A 25,731-nucleotide genomic window follows, 5' to 3' on the forward strand; every position below is an offset into this window, starting at 1 on the left:
GTTGAAGGAATTAAAGCAAGTAAGTGTCAATCAAATGTCAGGTCATGGCATCTTATGTGCAGCAACCTTGACAGATTGACTGGTTATGTGCTGTTACAGATGCTTAATCTCTAACAAAGCTTCATGACTGACTCCCAACAGCTTTTTAAATGCGTGTGAATCTCGCCATGCAAAATCTATTTTACAATTCATTTGGTGATTAATAAACTGCATACTGATTGCAGCCAATCATAATGACTGTGCACTTTCAAGACCACACTGAAAGGACCCACGACAGCTTGAGACTAATGTAAGAAATCATCCAGAATTAGGTTTAATCAATATTGCTTTTAGTGCTCTATAAATTTGTCTGGAGAATGCTGGCATTTGAAATATTTCTCACTCTTGTCATTGTTATTATCAGATGATTACTGCAGTTATAAAATGTGAAAAGCAATTATGTAAGAAACTATGTAGTGGCCAAGAAATGAGAGCAACAAATCAAAACTATTTGATATTCTGAACAGGGAAGAAGCTTTGCAAATCTGAGGCATTTTCTCAGCCAAAGTATCACCAAGTTAGCTTCTTAAATAGTCCTAGCTCTTCTCCTTTTCTAAAAGAAATACAGTGGATATAATTGGTTCGGTTTTTATGTATACCTTGGATATTTTCCCGCCAGACCACCAGAGGGCAACCCTGCACATTTTAGTTGAAGTCTGCTTTAGTTGTGTGTTTCATTTCCTCGTGTTTGTTATGCTCACCTCTTCTGTGTTTTGTAATTAGCTACCTGATTTAAGCCCCTTGGTCTCATCATCTAACTTCTGTTTGAAGTCAGTGCTTTATTGGTTTCGTTTTTCCATAGTTTCTTATTTTCTTTTCTCTGTTACTAAATCGAATTCTGCATGTGCATCCACCGCCACTGTCTCCACGTGACATTCAGAAATAATTTAATGCATGGGTATTAACTCATCGACTACTGTTTACTTTTGTCACACAAATTTCAATGAGAAGTATATCTTCAATCAGCCCATAGTGATGGGATCTAACATCTTTGCCAACATTGATATTTTCTTGTAGTGTTCCCCTGCCTACAGAACACAAAGTACATGGGGTGGATTTAGACCTGATCCAGCTTCACCTACTGCCATTTAGTCAAGCCAGAAGTCAGTAGAAAAGTGTTTGAATGTGTTTCAGGCTGGATAAATGTGTTTAATGTGTTGTTTCATATTACAGAGCATTGTGTGGGTTAAGGGTTAGGTGTTCAGGCTTATAAAGGAGGAATTGGATCAGCTCCAGCTCCACTGCCTGGCATTTTGGTTCTACAGAAAGGATCTCCACTCGGCTAATGGATGGACAAGGATGACTGTGGTAATTGCACATACTTTTTTTTTTTTTTACACACATCTTTTGCATGGAGCTTGCTCATGACACAACGCACTATGTAAGTGGTTACCATAGAAACGATAACTTGTTTGAAAACTCATTATTTTTCTGACAGTTGAAATTAATAGATAGTAGGAAATTAATCAACATGAGGATTCAGGAGGCTGTTTTAGATTTCCAACACACACACAGGATATATGGATGGCTGAATGAAAAAAGGCAAATGGATAAAATATAAATACCATGTAGTGCTAGACATTGTGTAACTTGTCAGTATTAATAACCTTTCCACGATATCTCCATGACTTTGTGTGCAGTTAGTCAGGTGTTCAAACATTTACTTCCCCACTCTGCCCACTCAGAGTGTTATACAGACACAGAGGATTCACATCCATCACATGTCCTAGAATAGCTCACTACAGCTTCTCTAACTCCAGACAAACATTTCAAGTAAACCAAGAGCCACAAATGCAGCTTTCAAGTCGATAAGTGACACTCACGGCAAATGTTAACTGACCCCACGGTACATCAAACAAAATGCCAACAGAGCTTTGTAGGATTCCCACGTTGCTTCGGCGTTTATTTGTTATTTGCTCACATCTATTTGTATGGCTCGATCGATACCAAACCTCCACGGATCCTTAAAGATTTTTTTTCTGCCGCTCTTACAAACGACTCCGCGGTTTAATAAACACAGAGCCATGTCTATATGCGACTCCCATCAGAGAAGCAGCAGAAGAAACCGGCTAATTTAGTATCAGAAGAACAAAGTGTTTCCAGCCCACAGAAGTGAAATTACTCCAGCAGATGGCACAGGCTGTTCATGGAGGCACACTAGATCCCAGGCAAACATTTGGAAACGAAACGTTTGCTAAGCTCTTTCCCTGCATGGCACTGGTTGAGGCAGAAATGAGCCAGTGAGCCTTTGTGAGTAAGATGTCTCGAGGGCATCTGTTTGGGAATATGAAGCAGGATTGTTAACAAAAACATTTTTCATTTTCTTTCAGAAATATCTCGTACTGAAGCTCCTTAAGCTCCTTTACTTGTGTAAATAACCAGTTTTAAACAATTAAATAGTGACCTCAAGAGAAACAATTAAAGTGTTTGTAGAGATGATGTTTTAATTCCATTTGATTTTTCACATATAATTAATAAAAAATGGCCAGATGTGAACAGAGACACTACTAACAGCTCATGATGAAGTCTTTTATTCATCACAACATCCGTTTATGTTTAGAAAAGTGCGGAAGCCTCTTCTTGTATGCTGCTTCATAAAACTGAACCATAAGACCATAAATGTCATTCCAGATGAGACGTCATAACAGTTTATATGTTATACTATAATTATGGGTAATTATTATTACAGCTGTTATGTACAATGCCTTTTCAACTATTTTTAACAATGCCACATGATATTTCTTCATCAGTTGTACTCTGTAGTGGTACATGTTTTATATATTATACTGTTATTAAGAGATATGTTGTTGCATTTTCCTTGGGAAATATTATTTCACATGGATCACGTGGCAATTATATTCATTATCCATCTTAAACATCCCTCCATCCATTCCTCCATCCATCCATCCATTCCTTCATCTATTCATCCATCCATCCATCCATCCATCCATCCATTCCTTCTTCCATCCATCCATCCATCCATCCATCCATTCAGCCATCCATCTAGCCGTCCATCCATCCATCCATCCAATGAATCCATGCATCCATTTTCCTATCCCTGGAGTCTTGGGACACAAGACAGGGGACAACTACTAGATATTATAATATATATTATTATTATACAATATATCATTAACTACTAATTAACTAATCCAATAACAATGAATGTGCTGATAGAGATCATATTTAAAGGGATTTGTCTTAAATATATTTTATTTTATTTCTGGTCAGACCACCAGAGGGTGATCTTTAAGGTCTACAATGGAACCTCAGCATGCGAATGCCCTCCCTTACGAATTTTGCAAGATATTTACATCGGCATATGAAGTATTTTCAGCATATGAACAAACCGACCCGAACGCTGGCTAAGTTGCATGTATGCCTGGGAGGCGTTCAATCTTGTTTGCATCAGTGGAAAGCCAAACGAAGCAAACCGAAGCCAGTTTACAAATTTTACTAATTTTATTTCAGTCAGCAAAAGCTGTTTCAAATGAGTAAACCCATGATACCAATGTTGCCTTCAGCATGCTTTCAACAGCCAGGTGATTTTTCGAGTATTTTTTCTATTGACAGATTGGTGGTGTGGATGGTCTGTTCTATTTTTAGCCCAAGCTTGGTGACACGGCTTCCTGTGAGGACCCTTGACATGGAATGCTTGGCTTGGGTCAGTTCTTTGTAAGCAGCCATACAGTTTAAATACGCTTCGTATTGGGAATAATGCTAATATTTTTAAATGGCTGGACGGGATTATCTGCTTTTACATTATGGGGAAAATCCCATTTTCACCTTAAGACCTCGCCTCTAGAATGAACTAAATTTGTATGCTGAGGTTCCACTGTATTTCCCTAGCCCTGTTTGTTTATCATGTATTTTTGTTGTTTTGGTTGTTTTCTGTTATTTAAAGAAAGACAGGTTATGTCTTATATGCATTTGTTGTTATATTTAATGCTGAATGTCTGTAGATTTCTGTTACTTAATGGCAAGTATAAGCAGTTGTTCCTTCAGACTTTTTTCCATTTCTTTTTTCTTTTCTTTTTTTCTTAAGGGATGGTGCCATAACGTCATGATATCATAATGACATTCCAGTAGCAGAAAATGTACTGAAACTGGATACTCCTTGCATCAAATTTTTAGACATATTTCTTTGTCCAATGCTATTTTTCAAAAAGTCATATAAAAGTCAATTATGTGACTCGTCCTCCGTACAGGACCCTGTGAACGATCTGTTACTATAGAAATGGTAACATACAGAAACACGTGGAAATAATATAATCTTCGTTTTGAATGAAATCTGTCATTACTGTCCATGCTGCTGTACATCATTTGCCAATTCTGCGTCAGTGTTGCATCAGGAATACTTTCATCCAGCCGATATGACCATCCCGGTGATATTTAGCATAATTAGTTGCTTAAGAAATACCAGGTCATTTTTTTTTGGCATGCAGTCCATTCTCTAAAAAGACAGAAAAATATATATCATTAGACAGAACTATACAGACAATTTCAAGTTTCCTTAATTAACAAGATCTTATCAGGCTGAAACATGACAGCAGCTGCTACCAATTTGTACGAACAAACTTATCGCAACCTTGCACGAAATATTACTCTTTTACGAGTGTGTGTAAGTGCTTGTGTGTGTGTGTGTGTGTGCGTAGGAGTGCCTTTGTTTCTCAAAAGCTCGATGCAGGCAGACCGTCTGTGTGCGTTCCAACACCTGCACAAAGCCATCTGTGTGCTCTGACAGGACTGCGGCAACGTATCGTCAGTTTGATAAGGCAAAGCAGGCTCGCGTCAGAACCAGCCACTGATGATTGCTAGCGGGATTCAGCCAATGCCCAGAGAGAATTTCAAAAAGCAACCCTTTTACACATACAAGCCTGCTCTCAGTGTGTGCCCCATAATGCAGCTGGCATTCTCACCTACTTGTGAAGGTTCCCCGGGGCTCCAGAGTTTGGCATATGTTCAGGCTGGACAGAGGCCAGCAGCCTGCCTGTGTGATGAGGTGATGGAGGTGACAGGACCAGCACTCATGTGCACACCCTGCCACTGAAGGTGTAAGAGGTGTCACATCGACAGCATTCAAGTGATTCTTGTGGCAAAAGTTAGCAAAGGTGTTGCTTTTTGAAGTTGACAGCATATGTCAGGATGCACTCAAAATGCACACATGCTAGTGAGGAAAGAAAGCTTGTATAGTCCAACGCAGTTCAGAAAATTCCTTTTAATTCATACAAATGTGCAGCAAGTTCTGCACAGCATCAAGGATTTAAAAAAAAAAAAAAAAAAAGCAGTACAGAAACAGCTCTCTCGTTCTGGACGACTGGATAGAAATCTGTCTTCATTCATGTCTTAAATTCCTATAGTAGTGCATGTGGCTGTATTTTATATCATATCACATGTTTCTATGGTAACAGATAATTCACAGGGACCATTTAAGTATTAAATGGATTAAGTATTCAACCCGTCAACATTTTATTTTATTAAAGACGGTTCGGATGCAGCAATTCACGTGCAATTTTGACCAGACACTGGTATTCACTCCAGAAGTTTACACAGATAAAGGAATCATAATATCCATATAAAGTTGGAATGACAGGTTGATATGTTAGACAGTGCCATCAAGTTGCCGCTCCTGGGCCCCTAAGAAGGGCTCAGTTATATAAAGTGAGGGGAGGGGATGGGAGGTGAGGTGATGATATTAAAGGAAAGGAAAGGAATAGAATAAAGTGGAATAGAATAGAATTGATTTGTAACAGTAATAGATAACCACATTAGAAAGTCATCAATATGTAGGATTTTGCACTTCCTGGTTCTTTTGTAACACAAGAAATTGCCTTGTGTTTCTCACTAAAACATGAGGGAGAGAGAAGAAAAGAAAGTTTGGAGAGAGGAGAGGAGAGGAGATTAAAAGAAAGGAATAGAATAGAATAGAATAGAATAGAATAGAATAGAATAGAATAGAATAGAATAGAATAGAATAGAATAGAATGGTAGAGAATGGAATGGGACAAGAATAAAATAGAAGAAAAGAAAAGAAAAGAATGGACTGGAATAGAATAGAATAGAATAGAATAGAATAGAATAGAATAGAATAGAATAGAATAGAATAGAATAGAATAGAATAGGTTAATGAGCTTTATTAGCATTAATGAGGTTTATGAGCATTAATGAGCTTAAAATTGTATTTGCTGTGGTATAAAAGGAAAAAAACAACACATTATTATTAAAAAATAATTATCCTCAGCATGGTCCAATTCCATAAGCCCTCTTAAATCTGGTGTTGATTATTTTCCTGTAACTACACTCCCAGACTCGTTCTTTGTGGAACTCCCGTGAATGTCGACCATTAAACATGGCGTATTTTTCACTTCCCCAACACACATCCTAGCAGAATTATGACCTGTCATAAGTAATTACTGCAAATGTGCCCATGCTTATGTGATTTCATTTACCGCCATTATCATATTCTCATGAAGAGATCAAATCCAGTGTGGGACTATTAGTAGCTCACATTCTCCTGACCCCATTTGGACTTGATCTGTGCTGCTGAATGAGATCACCTCCATTAGTGTGTATTATTTTCATCTAGGGCATGAGGATTGATGAACATATTTCTTCTAGCATGTGGTTAGCACAACTCTCCGTATGCAATTAGTATTGATTCGGTTGGACAATGAAAAATAAGGTTTATTTCAATCGACCAGCCTGTATTCCATTACAACGCCTGGATGCAGAGAGAATGCAATGTTTCTTGTCTTTATCTGAAAGTCTATTTCTCGTGTGTGTTTTGTGGATGAATATTTCATTAGGACACAATGTTGTTCTGGTGCACTGTGTTCTGGATTTAGATTAATCTACAACACTTCATTTCAAGTTTTTCTAACTGGCAGATACTACCCATTATGACTTTTTTTTTTTTTTCTTTATCCTTGTCCTACTAAAACCTTTAAATAATGTAAAACCACTTTACCATGCCACTGTTAAATCCTTCATTCTGATTGGTCAGATGATCTACAACAGTTGCAGCTCTCAGCTTCAAGGTAAATCCTAGAAGTGTGCTCATTTTAATGCATTTCATTATTTTTTTCTATTTCTTTAGTAACAACATCCATGGGAAATTATGTGGCAAATAAAAAGATTAAAAACATTTATAACTGTTGATATGGTAACATTTTCCTTTTTAGGAAGGAGTCTCCAGTTTCAGCTCTGCATTTTGTTAAGATTTGGAGATAAAGCTGTAATGGTAAGCTTTTAGACTTGTCTTCTGGATGAGTTTCTGCATTGTGCTTTCTAAGTAATATGACAAGGCGTGTGTTTTGTCCAATTATCTTCAAGAAAAGAGAAAGGTTACTGATGGAACAACTGGTTACTGTATAGCTGTTATTGTATAAGTGATAACAGGAAGATTTTCATGGAGCCTTTCTCTTTAATGAATATAATTGTCCAGCGTTTGGCAAGTTGCCGTGGTATAAGAGAAATAAAACATTTCCAGATTTGCTGAAATATAATTAAATCGAGGATGTAAACAGTAAATCCATTACGCCTCATAACACATCACACAAAGTTCTCCCTCTAAAGGTGGTCCCAAGTACTACCCTTTCAGGACAATAAGAACTCAACCATCTACCCAAAGAACCATTATAATAGATAAGTAAATAAAACAAATTGAATGAATATACTGTTCATTACCGAGTCCTGAGTGCTATTTCAGAAAAACCCTACAAAAGACCGGTACCCTTTCAGAAAGCTTTCCGAGTACTATCTTAAGAACCCGTACAAAACCTTATCTTTTTCTTAAAAGCACTTCCACTTGCACCTTTATTTCGAACCTGGGTGTGTTTGCACTGAGAGCTTGGTATGTTTGCTGAAGTGTGAAAACTTATTTTCAAACCCAGAAAAAAACAATCTCTGGTCAGTGATCTGGTGTTAGTTTCAAGTGAACTTGTTACAGATCAGACCAGGTGTGAAAGCAATCTGCTCCTGGGTTCCAGCTGTGAACAACTAGTGATGAGACTTCCTGTTTCACAATGGCAAGAACAGAGGCATGTCACAGACTGCAGATAAAACAGAAGGACAAACGAAGCAAAGAAATTCACTTCATATCTTCAAAAATGTAATCATTTATATTAGTTTGCTGCTTTGTAACCTATATCGTTTATAAGAAAGGCTCCATGTGAAACAATGATCAGTCTAAAAAATTATAGTATATATTCAAAGTATATTAAAAACACAGATAAATACTGTATATGCACCTCACATCTTTCAGCAGAGATCATCTAATCAATCATGAAAGCAAACCTTTGGTGGTTAAGAGCTTCCCAAAATGAGTCCTGATTAGATTTATGCATCATTTTGGATGGAATTTGCAATACAAGCGATCGCCAAAAGCAACAAGCTAGCAAGCTAACATTAATGCTAATGTTGGTGATTACTCAATGTTGTGTTAGTGTTATAGATATAACCAAGTGACTGTATTTTAAATGATCTAAAAATAAAAGGGTTATAAAGTAAAAAGTAGACAAACTCATACACAATGCATTTTTCAGGACACTAAATGACTCGATTAAAGTGTGTGTGTGTAAACATGTAACAATATATAGATTTAATCAAGAATAAAAGCATGTACTATAACATAGCTTTGAGCAAAATATCTTTACATGTCGTTCTGATTGTAAGAGCTAATAAAACTTTGTTTAGAGCAGAGTTGATGCTTAAAAGGTTGGCAAGAGAGCCCCCTGGTGGTTCACATGACTCACAATGGGATGCTTTTTTTTTTTTTTTAATTGTTGTAATTGCAGCTAATTAGGTCAGAAAGCATATTTAATCTTTAAACACATTTCTGCACAGAAAACACAACACTAACAACAGAATATTAGGAAATGTTAGAGCATGTTTATGGTCTGTTATCTAGTTAGTTCAGTGACAACATAAGTGAACTTCTTTGTATTATAATAGTGAGAAATAAATTGTTCTTCTTTATCCTGAATAACCCGCCTTCCATTAAACAAAGGATAAAATAAGCATGAGTGAAAACTTCAGTAGATTCATTCAGGCATAATTTCCTTTTACTTTGCACATCCTCTAACTTCATTCCAGCAGTCATGGTGTCAATCTTATGGTCAATAAATCAAATAAAATTTACATTTTATTAGTCACATACATAATCGTGCACAGTATGATATGCAGTGAAATGCTTACATGACTGTTTGACCCTTGAAAAGGAAAAAGGAATAAGGACAGAAAAAAGGCAAGAATAAAATATAAAATACGAAATATAAAATATAACAACTACAAATTTCTACAGTAGGTCAATAAAAATAAAATATAATATAAATAAAATCAAATATAAATGGAGTAAGGCAGGAAATATAGAAAATATATTTAAAAATGTAAAATGTATACAACTGTATTATTCAGAACTATATAAAGTGTTTAGTGTGCAATAATGTGCAATAATGTGCAAGGTGCAGCTAGCAGCAGTAGCAGCAGTACGGGGTGGTCATGTAGTGAAATGACATAGGTGATGAGATGATGAGAAGCAGTGGTATTGTCCATCTTTAAAGTGCAGATGTGCACAAGTCCTCTTGTGTATAAGTGGGAGTAGAATGTACCATATATGTTTGTTATATGTATGGCGTGCCACAGTCCTGTAATGTGCAGATGTAATGTGCAAATGTACAGTTTGGTTGGTTTTGGTGTTTTCCAACACATGTGTGTAGGAAGCATAGCAAGTTGAGTCCTATGTGGAGTTCTGGTAGAGAGACCGTATAGCCTGCGGGACGAAGCTTCTCCTCAGTCTCTCTGTGTTGGCCTTCAGGGAGCAGAAGCGCTTCCCTGACCTCAACAAAGAGAAAAGTCCATTGTTGGGATGGCTGAGGTCCTTCACAATCTTCCTGGCCTTGGTCCAGCACCGCTTGTTGTAGATTGAGTGCAGGTCAGGGAGCTTGGTACAGATGATGCGGAGAGCTGATTGCACCTCCCTCTGAAGAGCTCGTCTGTCCTGCATGGTGCTGTTCCCGAACCAGGTTGTGATGCTCTCTATGGTGTAGGGGTAAAAGTTCCTTAGCACCTTAGCGGGCAGTCTAAAGTCTCTCAAGCGTCTGAGGTGGAAGAGACACTGCCGGGCCTTCTTCACCACGGTGTTGATGTGACAGGACCATAGTTTGTTTATTTGTTTGTTTGTTTGTTAATGTATCTTGCATTTATTGTAAAGGGCTGGGCATGGAATAAGATGTGATGCTGCGTACTTGCATAATCGTAAATCAGTCAGCAATTAAACATGGATTGTTTACAGAGTTTTGCTTGTGCAGCTTCTCGCATGTTAATATCCTTAACAAAAGCCTTGTTTTTTGAAGATAGGTGTAGTTTGTTCATGTTTTGAAAATATATTTGCAATCAAATATGAACTTCTTTATTATTCTTTATTACCATGATGGCATAGATGTTAAAGTCAGGACAAGGGCAGGCATAATGATCAAAACTGTTTCTGTTTTTCCAAAATTTTAATTTAAAAAATGCAATAAGTTTTATCTTGTTTGCTGGAATACCTATGAATTTACACCCTAAAATAAAAAAGAAATACGTTGTGCTATAATAGATCTGTTCTGAAATAGCCTTTATTTGTCACATATACATTACTGCACAGTGAAATTCTTTCTTCACATATCCCATCCTTGGAGGCTGGGGTCAGCCATGATACAGCACCCCTGGAGCAGAGAGGGTTAAGGACCTTGCTCAAGGGCCCCACAGTGGCAGCTCGGCGATGCTGGGGCTTGAACCCTTGATCTTCCAGTTAACGACCCAGAGCCTTAACTACTTGAGCCACCACCACTCAATGTGTCCTAAAAAAGTTAAAGGTAAAGGATTTATTTATTTATAATCATTTCCCCCTTTAAATATTCCAAATGCCCAAAATACAATTTGTCATACAGTCCTGTTGGTGTAACCTGGTGCAAAATTGTACATCATATAAGAGAATTTCAAGACTATTAGTGGTAGCTCAAACAGTTCATGTCAGGGGTTTAAGCCTCAGCATTGCCACTTTTAGGCCCTTGAACAAGGCCCTTAACCCTCTCTGGTCTAAAGCTGCTATATCATGGTTGAGCTCATGCACTGACCCCAACTTCCAAAGCTGGGATACGAGAAATAAAGAATTTCGCTGCGCTGTAATGTAAATGTGAAAGGAAGGCTTCTTCCTTCCATCTTCTTCAGTAGACTTCCTACTCACCAACAAATAACAGAGCACATAATATACAGTACAGAGTCGTGTCTTATGCACTTTCCACATTTACCCACAAGAGTGCAGAGCTGCTTTACAGTTAAATCTGACTGCCAAATATCAGCAAGCTCCTACTCATTGTAATGCAGTATGCTATCATTTGACAGACACACATAAACCTGATTTTAAAACACATATAAAACACATATAAATTTATTAATATTTATGGAAGGAGTCTCTATTGCCAATGCAATGGTAAGGGCACTGGTAGCTAAAGTTCTAGCTTCTCGGTCAGAAGAGCAGGGTTCAAGCCCCAGCACCACCAAGCTGCCACCACTGGCCCCTCAAGCAAGGCCCTCAACCCTCCTCGCTCTGACAGCTGATGTGCTCTGACCCCATTCTCCAAAAGTTAGGTTATGTGAAGAAAGAATTTCACTGTGCTGTAATGTATATGTGACAGTAATAAAGGCTTTTTTATCTTCAGTGCTTTGTAACAGAGATAAGGCAGTAATTTCAAGGTTTTCTTCTGGAAATTAGTCAGGACAGAGGGTTTTCTTGTGTCCTGCCAACATGACAAGCTGTATTTGTATTTTTTTGTTGGTGTGTGTGTTACTAAATTCAAGAGAAATAAAAATGATATGCTTGTCTTTGGGCTGGAACAGCAGTTTACAGCTGCACTAAAAGGAAATAGGTTTTTCACAGAATTAAACAGTTATAAATAGATTTAATAAGTAAAAATTGTTTAATTGGGAAATTTATGTGCTGTGCTAGAGGAATAAAATAATACAATGTGTGTTTGTAAGAGTATCACTGCCTCACCGTAACATGCTCATTGATTATTTTCATTTGTGGCATTTAGCAGACCCTCATCCTGAGCGACTTACAATTTATCGCATTTTATACAAATGAGGGTTAAGGGCCTTCCTCAAGGGCCCAACAGTGGCAGTTTGGTGGAACTCACAACATATTGATCAGTAGTCCAACACCTTAACCACTTAGCTATCACATCCACCATACTCTTGCATTTACACACATTTACAGCATTTGGCTGTATCTCATCTCTCATTATATATATATATATATATATCTCACTTAACTGAGCAGTTGAGGGTTAAGGGCCTTAGTCAAGGGCCCAGCAGTGGAAGCGACTTTCTTCCTGTTTTATTATTCCTGGCATATACCAGAGTTGAATTCTAAATTATGATTAGTCAGAAGGCATTGATTAATTAAACACTATTCTATATAACAGTAAGTTACAATACATACATTAAAATTTCCATAATTAGAAGATGCATGTGAAGGAATGAAATTAATAAAAATGTTGATAGGGAGAAATTTTCCAAAGGACACATTTACTAAATATTTTTTGAAATTCAGACATAAAGCTAAGAAAGTACGTTTTCCAAACCAAAATAGATGAAGATACAATAGATACAAATAGATACAAAGTCAGTCTGCTGAGAGAATGACTTTTCATAATATAATTGATATAACTGATACCATGAACTAAATTATTTTATAAATGTTCCACTACGTTAAACATAACCATAACACAACACACATTATGATGTAATTCTTTTTAGCAAATTGCTGTGCTGTTAGTGTAATAAAACAATTCATATTTTTTTCAGCATGCCATCTTTATTATTCCTTACAGAGAGTTCTGTCCTAAAGAGCACTGAACTATAAATTACTGAATTACTGAATTATGCATAAAGACTCACAACAGGTTTTTTTTTTCCCACATAGATTGGCACGTGTAATGGTGCTTAGATTCTGAATGGAGAATCTGAGGCCTGTTTCTTAAAACTCTCAGCTGTCAAGTGATACAGTGGGAAAGAATCCAACAGCAGAAACCATTGCTTTGCACACTGACATGTTCTCTTAGAGGACTGAGGAGTCTTTTGTGTCTTGTCATTGCATTAAGAGCCAGGCACCTAGAGCCAAGTTATTTCTGACTATAACATCCCTGTCCTAATTTTCCAGAGAAAACAGTAAATTGCCCCATAATTTGAAACTTAGTCATGAACAAAACAACATGTTTTAACTCTTAATAGTTATGTGTCATGCTGTGGAAGACTTTTATTATTGTCACATATACATTAAATTCTTTCTTCATATATCCCGACTTTGGAGGTTGGAGTCAGAGCAGAGGGTCAACCCTGATACAGCACCCCTGGAGCAGAGACGGTTAAGGGCCATCCAATTGTGGCAGCTTGGCAGTGCTAGGGCTTGAACCTTAACCACTTGAGCCACCACTGCTCCCATTATTGAGGAAATAGGTTCCTGTTATTACTTATGAAAGCTATAAAGTTAATAAAACAATAATGCAGATTGTCCTAAAGATGGAAAAATTACAGACTGTTGACAAAATACAGACACTGGAGACTCCTCTCCGTTTGTTTTTTTTTCTTTGTTAAATAATCAGGCATTTATAAATTTGGACATTCACAAACAAGTGGCAATTCATTGCATTCATCCTCTTCTCATGTCTCTGTTTCCTCTTTGATTACAGTTAATAATTATCAAGGCAATATATCTGCCACATGCTTGAGGGAATAGAGGATGTGTAAAGGTAAGCAGTGTGATGATTATATACAGTCAGGCCTTACACACAATTCTCCATTATGAAATATGTTCATTATGTGGTCTGTGGGTGTGCAAGTGCCTTGGCTCATTACAGGATGGTGCAGCCAACAGCCCCAGGAGGCAGTCCACACTATCCTCAACACAAAACAAAACCTCTCTGTTTTCTCTTTAAGCACTTCTGAAGCTTTTTGCATTGGTGTATGTGAACATTTGTAAAGCATGTGGAACAGAATAGCATGGGTGTCTGTTGTTAAACAAATTAAAAAGAAGCTCAGCAAAAGATAAGGCATCTTTAGATTATTTTTTTTCTAAGCTGCAGTCTGTTCAGACTTGGCATTTCCATCCATCTCAGGTGACCAGAAGTGGACAGCTATGAATAGGACCAAAACAGTTTTGTGTCCAATCACTCAAACCATTTTGTGGAGGTAGTCAGACGCATGGCAATACAAGTTGTGTGAACAGTAATGCATACTGATGTGCTCCTAACATCAAAAGACCAGTGTTAACAGGATTGTGGAGGTTTCAGAGGAATTCAAAGGTTCTTGTAAGCCTAATTGGATTTTTTTACTTCTTATTTTTCTTCTTCTTCTTCTTCTTCTTAGTTCTAGTACTACTAGTAGTAGTAGTAGGGGTCCAAGCACTAGTACCGTAGAACTAAAACCACCAAGCACTAAAAGCATATTGTTTCCAGGATTTTTCTTCTTTTTCTTTGCTAAACTAAATTACTTATTGTAAGTTTCTTTTCTTGTATCTTGTTCACCTGATTAGCAACTTGCTTAATAAATGAGTGTCCATGCTTTAGATATGGTGGTTTCCAAACAGCACTGTGTATGTGGGTGAGAAGTTTCCTCTTACCCTCTTATTATCCACAAGGGGATATTCCCAGTGACCCACACATCCATGTGTAACTTTAAATTATCGTGTATAAACCCTACTGGTTTTCTCTGACTGAAATGAACTTTACATTCAGAGCTATTGTACTACCCCTGTGCTCATATTAATTATAGATGGTCTTTTGGTGTAACCCCAAATTAAAGGAGGAAGTTAAAGGATAGAGGAACACTTTGTTTCATAACAAGCTTCACGATATTGTTTAGAACGTGACAAAAGCAGCTGGGTTTAATTAGCTTGAGCATAAGATGGCCGTGATACAGATATACTTCTGCATCCTTTAATATAAAGATGCTTAGACATGAGCATTTTTTACAAACTGGATTACAAATTCTTTTGACTTTGGTTTTACGTACAAGAATAGTGACACGTATGATATGTCACCCTGATAAAATAATTCATTAACAGCAATAAGAATAACAACAACAACAATAATAATAATAAGCTTTTATTTATAGAGCACTTTTTAATATGTGGAGTTGAATTCAGTTCTTGAAAAATAGATGATAAAAAGTGGAAGGATAAAATAAAAGAAATTAATAAAAAAAGAATAACCAAAAATTGAGTAAGAACGAGCATAAGTGGTTCAAATAGACACAAATATAGATTAAAATACAATACAATGCATACAATACATAAAATACATATAATTTTAACAAAATATATAAAGAACAAATTAACTGCAAGAATTTTAAAATAATTAAACAAAAATGAAGCTTTAAATAAGAAAAGAGAGAGAGGAACTACAGCACTTAATGCAAAGACTGCTTAATGCAAAGTGGTACTGAGTTTTGAAGCATGGTAACAAACTGAGGCAATATCAAATACAATTTTAAAGAAATATCTTTTAGGAATACATAGAGACAAATCTCTATGTAAGGAATATTCACATAAATGCTAAAAGTAGTCAAGAGTCAAAATGCAGCAATATGCAAGGCTCAGAAATGACACAGACACTAAGGTTGGCAAGACTTCACAATGATGCCATACATGTGTTGGCCTTATATCTTCTGAGAAACAGGAAGGAACTTGGAAGTCAATTTATACTTATTTGTAGACACAATCTGCCAGTGTTTCTCAATAAAATGGACCCTGGGATTCCAGGTCTCACTGCTGAACCCTCTGGAGATGTAGCGTGCCCACTTGATAACCCCGAAGATGCCACCAGCACTCCAATAGAAGCTTAAAGGCAGCAATTCCTGGGTGCATGCAAACACTACATGGATTGTAAAAAGTATTCATGTAACAGTCTTGTATAATTCACTGAAGATTACAATTGGTCAATGCAACAAAACATCAGGAGACTGTCATTAACTAGCCTATCACTTATATATAAAAGTAACATAGCTTATATGTATAACTATAGAAAACAGTTAATATTCTACTTGATATATATATATATATGTCTTGAGTCTTGATGTGGTTATCCTCCATCCATCCATCTTAATTGACCTGGGTGTATGGCATGGAGCATTGTTCGGCTGAAAAAAAAAAAAATCACTGAAATTTACTTTGACACAGGTTACTCTAACCTTTCATAATTGCAATCAATTAGCTGACCTCTCATATATTATGTGACACAGCAGATATAAGACTGGCTTTTTACAATGGAGGGTCAGCTATACAGTATTTCTGCTAATTATTCAACCTGAAATAGGCTGGAAGCGGTCATTGTGTCTCCATAGCTCTTAGATGAAGATGAACTCGGCATGAGTGTGATGCACAGACTTTCTTCATCTCTGTGTTTTCTCCCGTCTTTTCCAAAGATGAGCAAATGCTATCGTTAATGCAGGGAAATAATCTATAGATATTTTTCACAAATACTGCAGAATCCTCTCTCTCTCCCTTTCTCTCTCTCTCTCTCTCTCTCTCTCTCTCCCTCCAAAGTCCCAATTTAATCTGTCAGGCTCCAGTTGCAAACATAACGTTCATGCAAATAGAGTCATAAGTAGCTTCCTATGCAGAGAGGAAACGTGGCCCTGACATGTGAGCTACAGCCTTGTGCCAATGCACCACTCACACAGCATGAGAAATAAAATCATTTATGACGGATATGCAACATTAATGATGTATATTTTATTGAGCCATTGGCTTATACAACTGTTTAATTCTTAGGCAGGATGCAAAAACATGACAAGAGGTGATGCACATGCACACAGTGTTAATATACTAGAGATCCAGGTATTCTAAATCTATACATTGAAAAGGACCCTGGGATGCCAAGTCTCATGCTGAACCTTCTGGAGATGTAATGAACTCATCAGCAAAAGATGTAGGGTGCCCACTTGATAACCCTGAAAATGCCACCAGCACTCCACCAGAAGCTTGGAGGCAGCAATTCTTCAGCCATTTTTATCCACAAAAGGCTGCTCAGGTGTTCAGTCTCTTGTCAGTTCAAGACTGCAACTATCTACTGGCAGGTCTACCTCTGAAAGCAATTTGTCCTCTGCAAATGATCCAAAATGAAGTTTGGAGTTCTCACAAACAACCCCACTGCTGTGCTCCCTCCACTGGCTTAGATTCAAAACACTGATTCTTGCATACAAAGCCAAGAACAGACCAGCTACGTCTTACCTCAAAGCTCGTATTACTCCTCGACTGCACCATGCTCTCTTGCTCTTCTAGCACTGCTTGACTGGTCCCACCATCTCTCAGGGTAAGAGGGTAGGGTGGTCATCAAGACTCTGGCACCAAGGTGGTGAAATGAACTTCCCCTAGATATCTGTACAGCTGAGTCACTTTCCCTGAAACACTTAAACTACTTCTTATTTTCCCTGTTTGCTTTATGTGTTTAAAATAAATGTGATATATTTCCTCCCAACACAGTTTTTAGGCTGATGTATCCTATGTCTGTGATCTATTGAACCAGTGTTCATGTATTCACTGATTGAAACTTCAAAACACATTTGTATGTCGCTCTAGATAAGGACATCAGCCTAATGCCAGAAATGTAAATGTAATGTAAACGTAATTCTTCAGTGCTTGCAACCGTTACAGGCATTGTAAGAAGTATTCCTGTAGCAATCTTGTAAATTTACTAGAGATTACAATCAGTCAACAATGCAACAAAACACCAACAGACTGTCATTAACGAATCTAGCACATATATATATATATATATATATATATATAAAAGTAACGTTATTTTCTAATGTGTATAACGAGTGAAAACAATCAGTATGCTACATATATATATGCTTAAATCCTTATCACGTATGCATAATGTGTAGCTGTGCAATGTAAAAACTGGATTAGAAATTTAACACCACTGCTGATGACTGGAGTGGGAAGTTGTTTAGTCTGATCTGATAACCCAGCAGACCTTCATCTGTCTGAGTGCCACCCGAGTAAGAGCCTGTGACTAAAAAACATAGCAACGCTGCACTTTGCTGATATTTTTAGTATGAAGTGCCACCACAGGATTTGGCTACAGCCCTCAGGTTTTGAACTGGGGTTAAAGGATTTATAAAACCATTAAATAATGAGAAGTGCATCTGTCCACATCATTAGCACCAGCTGTTCATTAATCTAAAGACTGAAGAAGTCATGCAGTTCAATGAGTTTAACAGTTGGAACTAGCCACGCTGTTGCAACTGTTATTCCATACAAATCTGCTTGAAGAAATTTGTTAACAGCAAATATTCCAATGTAAATGACAAAAATTTATTTTTTGCCACCATGGAAACAATTACATTTTTATGATGCAAAAAGAAATTTCTCAGAACAAAAGAAAAGCAAAAACAAAAGGCAAAAGGGGAAAAAATCACAACTAAATGAAAAAAATGAAAAAAATGATATGCTGAATAATGCTGCCTTAATGTCAGTAAAGGAATGTAAGACACAAGAAATTGTATAAACATCAGACATGATAAACTGCTGCTGAAGAACATTAAGTATAAAATGAACAAGAAAGCCAAACTACACCACCTGCACATGAGGCTCACTCCTATATACAGTACCATTGTAGCCTATAGAGCGGGTTTACACTTGATCTTATGACACTGCACCCAAAGTTCACTGAAATTTACTCTGACACAGGTTACTCTAACCTTTCATAATTGCAATCAATTAGCTGACCTCTCATATATTATGTGACACAGCAGATATAAGACTGGCTTTTTACAATGGAGGGTCAGCTATACAGTATTTCTGCTAATTATTCAACCTGAAATAGGCTGGAAGCGGTCATTGTGTCTCCATAGCTCTTAGATGAAGATGAACTCGGCATGAGTGTGATGCACAGACTTTCTTCATCTGTGTTTTCTCCTGTCTTTTCCAAAGATGAGCAAATGCTATCGTTAATGCAGGGAAATAATCTATAGATACTTTTCACAAATACTGCAAAAATCCCCCCCCCTCTCTCCCTTTCTCTCTCTCTCTCTCTCTCTCTCTCTCCAATTTATTCTGTCAAACTCCAGCAGCAAACATAACGTTCATGCAAATAGAGTCATGAGTGGCTTCCTATGCAGAGAGGAAACGTGGCCCTGACATGTGAGTTACAGCCTTGTGCCAATGCAGCACTCACACAGCATAAGAAATATAATCATTTATGTCAGATATGAAATGATGTATATTTTATTAGGCCATTGGCTTATACAACTGTCTAATTCTCAGGCAAGATGCAAAAACACAACAGGAAACGTTGGAGGTGATGCACATGCACATGGTGTCAGTATGCTAGAGATCCAGGTACAAAAATGATAAATCATCGTCAGAATACATTTTTTCATCATTTTGTTTTTCAAAGGATTTTCGAAATCTTTGTTAATTCATGCATTTGACAAACATATTTACCAAATTTCACTTTGGAGGTTAATAAAGTACTCTATCTATCTATCTATCTATCTATCTATCTATCTATCTATCTATCTATCTATCTATCTATCTATCTATCTATCTATCTATCTATCTATCTATCTATCTATCTATCTATCTATCTATCTATCTATCTATCTATCTATCTGATTGTCTGGTATGTCTCCATAATTGCCAAAAAAAATGTTTTCAAAATCTTTTTATTTTTATGTTAAAAACCTCTTATTGAACAAAACATTAAAAAATGAGATTAGGGTTTGATTGACGGCTCTCTCACTGTCTTAAGAAGAACAACATAGGGAGAGAAAGTAAAAAATTAAACAAAAAAAATATGAAAAGAAACAAAGAGAAAAATTTATTAAGGAGATAAAAATGTGCCTCATTTGTTTGTTGTATTTTCTTTCTTCATTATTATTTTGCAAGATTTTCAGTATCATGGGTTTATTTAGCCGCTCTTTTTATGCTATGCCCAAGGATTTAAAAAGAATTAAAAGCAAATGTAAATTGTCGTTAATATTTTGTCAGCTCATAACTCCAGTTTCATGTATTATTTTTATTATTATTATTATTATTATTATTATTATTATTATTATTATTATTATTATTATTATTATTGTTATTATTATTATTATTATTATTAAATTATTTTTGAGGGCTATTTTTAATGGCTATTAAAAAGATAGGAAAAATGGTTACATCTCATAAAGTTTAACATTAGCATACAGTAGCATATTTCTCACTCTGCAACATACAGCAAGAAAATAAAAATCCAAAAATCTAAAATATCCTTCCTCCCACACTGTACATATTTCAGAGGCGAGCAGGAGAAGCTGTTCTGTTGCTAGGAGATTATCACTCCAGTGGCCTGCATTAAGCCTGATTAGCTGAGAATTTCTTAGGAGAATTGAGGAAAAGTTACTGTCAGTAATATCTGCGCACTGAAATAAGATGCGAAAGCTCAAATATTTGCAAAGCAACTCATTTTTTCTGCTGTCTTGTCAATTTACCACCCTGAAGTTGATTATTTTCCTATAACAGAACATCTTAATGTTATTTATTCCTCAGCATTTTTTTTATTAATTGAACGCCATTCATTTTATCCGTTTATATTTACTGAGCCTCATTTATCAATCTTTTAATTAAAGCTGTGTTTAACTGTTTCTGTAAACCACACTGAACTGCAATTTTCTGCCTGATTTACAAAACATTTCAGAAACACTTATTTTTTCTTTATGCTTGAATACATGATTTGTTAACCTGTAAAGAGCAGAAGAAAATTCCAGGCAGCTTATTTGCATTTGTTGACACCCATAAAACTCCATAAAAGGGCAAGTGCACAGAGTGCTGGATATACAAAATGATTACTTTGTGGTTAATGTAGTAATTTGTAGTAATTTGTAGTAATTTGTGGTAATTTGTGGTTAGTGGTTAATGAAAAAGCTGAAAGAAATTCTTTTTTTTTAGTCAATAACAGCAACAGCACCTGAAAAGGGCAAACTGTAGATACAAATGAGAGAATAAATTAGCATTAATTAAATAAATAAATAAATAAATAAATAAATAAATAAATAAATAGATAGATAGATAGATAGATAGATAGATAGATAGATAGATAGATAGATAGATAGATAGATAGATAGATAGATAGATAGATAGATAAATAAGAAAGAGGGAAAATGATCTATGAACAAGGAAAAGTGTCTTGCTCAGTGTGCTGGAATTGTTGCTCAGCATTAAAAGGTGATTTTGTGGCAAACCGAACCAATTTTTAAGCCAGCTTTCATCCTCTGAATTTTTTTTAAACATCCTATCTCTCATAAGTATGACCTTAATCTTCCATCAACTGAGGCATCTGTTTACAGCTTAAAGCTCTGTGCAGACAGGCCGGCCTGTCCTCCCTATAAGCGCTTTTAAAAGCTGGAAATGTAATAAAACTAAAAATTTAACCTTGAGAAAACATTCTACATACAAAAGTGCAATGCTCCGTGCAAGCGATATGGTGTTAAGTTGCTCAAGTTAAGGTTTACATTAGTTAGTTGTCATGGTTATGCCGAATCAGCACTTGCCTACAGTTCCCATCAGCCACAGCATGTCACATGACCCAGTCACCCTCACTTGTGTCCTGTATTGCCCTGACTTGCACACTTATATACTGTCGTGTAATTTCCTGTGTTTGAATGTCTTCTTTTCATGTTTTTGTCGAGTCATCATCTTTTTTAGATGCATTTTTGCACTTTTGTTTCTTCTCACAATTTTAGTTTTCTCCCCTGTATATATATATCACCCCTATAGCTGTATATCTTTATTCAGACTTTATTATGCTTTTCATTGACTTTGTATATGTACTTTGTACAATGGCAGTAAAATTGAATCTAATCTAATCTAATCTAATTTAATCTAATGGATCAATACTGACCCGGTCTGGTTTAATTGTGTTTAAAGCATGCAATGTAAAATTATCATCAAATTCTGTTACGCCTTTTTCAATGAACTTAATTTAAACTTATTACAATAAAATGCACAATTCTTTTTTGTCATTTATGCTCTATTTATGTTACAGAAAAACTTGAACTCTCTCCATCCTGAAGCTTAACCACTGACTGATACAATCTTCCAACACTGGACACTCCATCCAAATTATATAACATGTTCGATTGGCTTCATTCTTATAATCCCGTGTTCTTTCTGACCTGCTGTTACAGAAAATTAATCAACAGCCATCCAGATTTGAGAATTTGTGCATAATGGAGTATAGAGTATAACCAATGCTCCCGTTTGAAGCGGCATTATTGTGGATTACAGTGGATATGACAGGATGGAAATGACATTAGAAATCACACGTGCATGAACGTATCATTGGTACACGTGCACACGTGCAGAAACTCTACCCTATTATCCGTGCAATAAAAAAAGCCAGTCTCCTGTGCTGTGATGTGAAGAGCAGGGTGCTTTCTCAAGCATGCCACTGTTCTCCACTTAAGAGCTTTCAAATGAGGCCAGTGTGTCCTCACTGTCGAGTCAGGGTACGGTTTGGGACATTGAGAAGGAAAACGGTGGATCTGGATATAGTATGCAGTTGTTAGATATTATTATTATTATTATTATTATTATTATTATTATTATTATTATTATTATTATTATGACAGATTTTTAAGAGGAATAAACTGTATTAACTAGGTTAAATATACACTATTATTTGTAACATGGGCCCCATTTTAGTCTTTTCCTTCTTTTTAGATAGGGATTTTTCAGAATATCCCTCATAAATTCACCGCATGGATCTTTTCTCTTTTCAGTGCCCCCCTCCCCAGCATGGCATTAAATGCCGTTCAGATTTCTGAAGATCCTTGCATGCTTGCTGAGCTTCTCACTCTTCTGCGTTATTTTCTCCCCACTCCTCTCTCATCTCTCCCTCCTCTCGCTGCTTTCACTTCCCCATGTTTTCACACCGTTGAACACACCAAGTGTTAGCTGCTACTTGTGGGCTTCAGCAGACAGCACGCCAAGGCATCAGTGCATCCACGGCTACAGAAACCAAGCAGAATAAATCAATTCAAAAAACACCAAAACCCTACACAGCACAGCAGCACACGGATTAAGGTAAGGACTCCATATTCATCACATCGTATGGCTTCTGAGAGCTGGGTGGCTGCTCTTCAGACTTATTGTTGCAAATTATTATTATTAATTATTAATTAATATTTCATCCACACTGAAACCAGATCATGTGGTTAGTAACTTTAGAAATCAAATCTGCCTATTATTATTTATTGATTATATATTGATATTATTACTAGAGTGCAGTATATACAGTGTACAGTATAATCTTTGCTTTATGAGGCATTATACAAATCTGGTATGAATTATTACTCATCACTGTATTTATCATATTAATTAAAAAGTCTTTTTTTTTTGTACTGAACATCACATGCATGTTTTCGTGAAGAGCTCAGGGATTAGTGGGAATAGTAAATGTCAGGAAAAGGAAGTGAGCGGAGATCAGGTACGACTTTGATGCACCCACTCGTGCCACCCACAGCTTTTTTTTTTTTTTTTTAGCCTGGCAGGAGGGCACTTTTTATTTCCAAGTGTACACATAATAACTGCTCCACCCTTAATGAGGAATATCATGCATGCTATGTCATGTCATGGTGGAAAGGGGCTTTATTTGTGTTCGAAATGACTGATGGGAGACTTTATCACATAGCTACTGTAGAAGAGTCTATATTTTAAAACTCAGAGGAAGTCTGTGACTCTTTTTCTTTTTTTTTTATCTGTAAGTTCAGCAGTGGTAGAGAATGCAGACAGAATTCTTCAGGGTTAAAGACAAATTTTAGAATTGGTGTAGAGATTAAATAAAAAAAAACAGATGATTGGTTGAAAGGTCTGTTTGCCTGCTGTTTATAATTAGAATTCTTTAGTTTGTATAATTGAACAGAAAAGAAATAAAAAGATAAAAAATGTCACAACATTCTGGAGTACATATAATTTGATTTTTTCCTTTTTTAAAAATGTCAGCTTCAGTATGCATGCATTCACAATCGTTATTTTTATCTTGTGCGTTTGTGGGGTTTTTTTGTTTGTTTTTTGGCTTGCTTTTTTCTCTATTTTCTATTCAAGAATTTCCCTAATGGGATCAATGAAGTCTATCTATCTATCTATCTATCTATCTATCTATCTATCTATCTATCTATCTATCTATCTATCTATCTATCTATCTATCTATCTATCTATTTTCTTGCAAGTCTTTCAATTGATTCATTTTATTTGAAGACTAGTACAGGTTGGTCATTTGTCCTGCCATACATCTCTGCTCCTGATACTGTACACAATGCTGTCTTTTTCTTTTGTTAATTCAATCTAATTTGCATCTTCTCACTTTTTTTCACAAATATCAGTGATAAGATGCCAATTTTATATAAGTCTGTACAGCAAATAATTTCTTTATAGATTACATATAGACAGATTTTCAAGATCAAGACTCAGACACGAATGCTATTCTGTGTGAGTTTGTGTTTCATGTAACACTTTTGACTTCTGCTAACTACAAAGATTTCTGCAAAGAAAACTCTACTTCCTGTTCAAACTTTTCTCTATAATCATATCTTTAATAACTTTTTACCATCAAGTAGCTTCAAGGAACTTCACTTCTGAACAAATTTACAGATGAAATTTCTCTCATTGCTATCTACAAGTCCTTTCTATTTATTAACACAGTTTGTGCTGGGACTGCTAGCATTCAGCTAGCTTGTGTTGTTAGCTTTATTACAATGCTAGCTAGCATTTGAGAGATTGCAAATAAATCTGTTGTTAGATGGTCTTTGCTATTTTTACCTCAACATTCTTTGGTGAAAGGGAACAAATTTATCATCATCAACTAAAATCAGTGTGGAATTTGAAGACTTTTTCCTTTTTTGATTCATGGTTGTACTTTTACTTTCATTTATTTAAGAGTTTTTTACTTTGTTATTTCAGCTTGAGTGAAGAAATTAAAGTTGTACTTCATCCTTTACAGAATATTTATCTAGTCCATTAGTCTCCACTTTGACTAGAATAAAGAATATTGGTATTTTTTCCACCATTGCTTGGTTCTAACACACCTACAGCCATAATAATGATCTTATCAGTGTGTTAAAAGAGATTTCATTTACATTTCTGGCATTTGGCAGACGTCCATATCCAGAGCGCCTTACATTTTTATCTCATTTTAATACAACTGAGCGATTGAGGGTTTACGGCCTTGCTCAGGGGCCCAGCAGTGGCAGCTTGGTGGACCTGAAATTTGTGGGATGTTGTGGATTAGTGTTGGACTACTGATTGGAAGGCTGTGAGTTCGAATCTCAGGATCCCTGCTGGGCTTCTGAGAATGGTCCTTAACCAGCAATTGCACAGTTGTACTGTAAGTCGCTCTGGATAAGGGCATCTGACAAATGCCATAAATGCAAATGAACTCACAACCTTCTGATCAGTAACCCAACACCTCAACCACTAAACTACCACATCCCCCCTCACCAGATTGGTTAGGCTCTTTAAAACTTATTTAGATTTAGATTTAGATTCTACAATTTGGCACCATTTATCTCTTGTAACTCTTTTTCTAAAAATTATCTTTCATGTTGAACCATTTTCAATAACAAATTTAGGAAAGTGAATTTAAGAATTTAAGCATGTGTTCAGGCATC

The 25,731-nt window shown here is 36.2% G+C and overlaps 1 protein-coding gene across 2 annotated transcripts in view; it reads left to right on the plus strand.

Moving 5' to 3' along the window:
- Positions 1-1,205: 1,205 nt before the first annotated feature.
- rgs8 (regulator of G protein signaling 8) overlaps positions 1,206-25,731 on the plus strand; it is a 38,763-nt gene continuing 14,237 nt past the window's right edge. The window contains exon 1 of one of the 2 annotated variants that reach the window (XM_058402225.1): positions 1,206-1,347. The gene's annotated coding sequence lies outside the window, so the exon portion shown is untranslated. Of the gene's footprint in view, positions 1,348-22,937; positions 23,150-25,731 lie in introns of those variants that run through there. The other variant, XM_058402224.1, reaches the window with a different exon arrangement.

Source organism: Hemibagrus wyckioides, linkage group LG11, assembly GCF_019097595.1.
Source record: "Hemibagrus wyckioides isolate EC202008001 linkage group LG11, SWU_Hwy_1.0, whole genome shotgun sequence".
NCBI lineage: Eukaryota > Metazoa > Chordata > Actinopteri > Siluriformes > Bagridae > Hemibagrus > Hemibagrus wyckioides.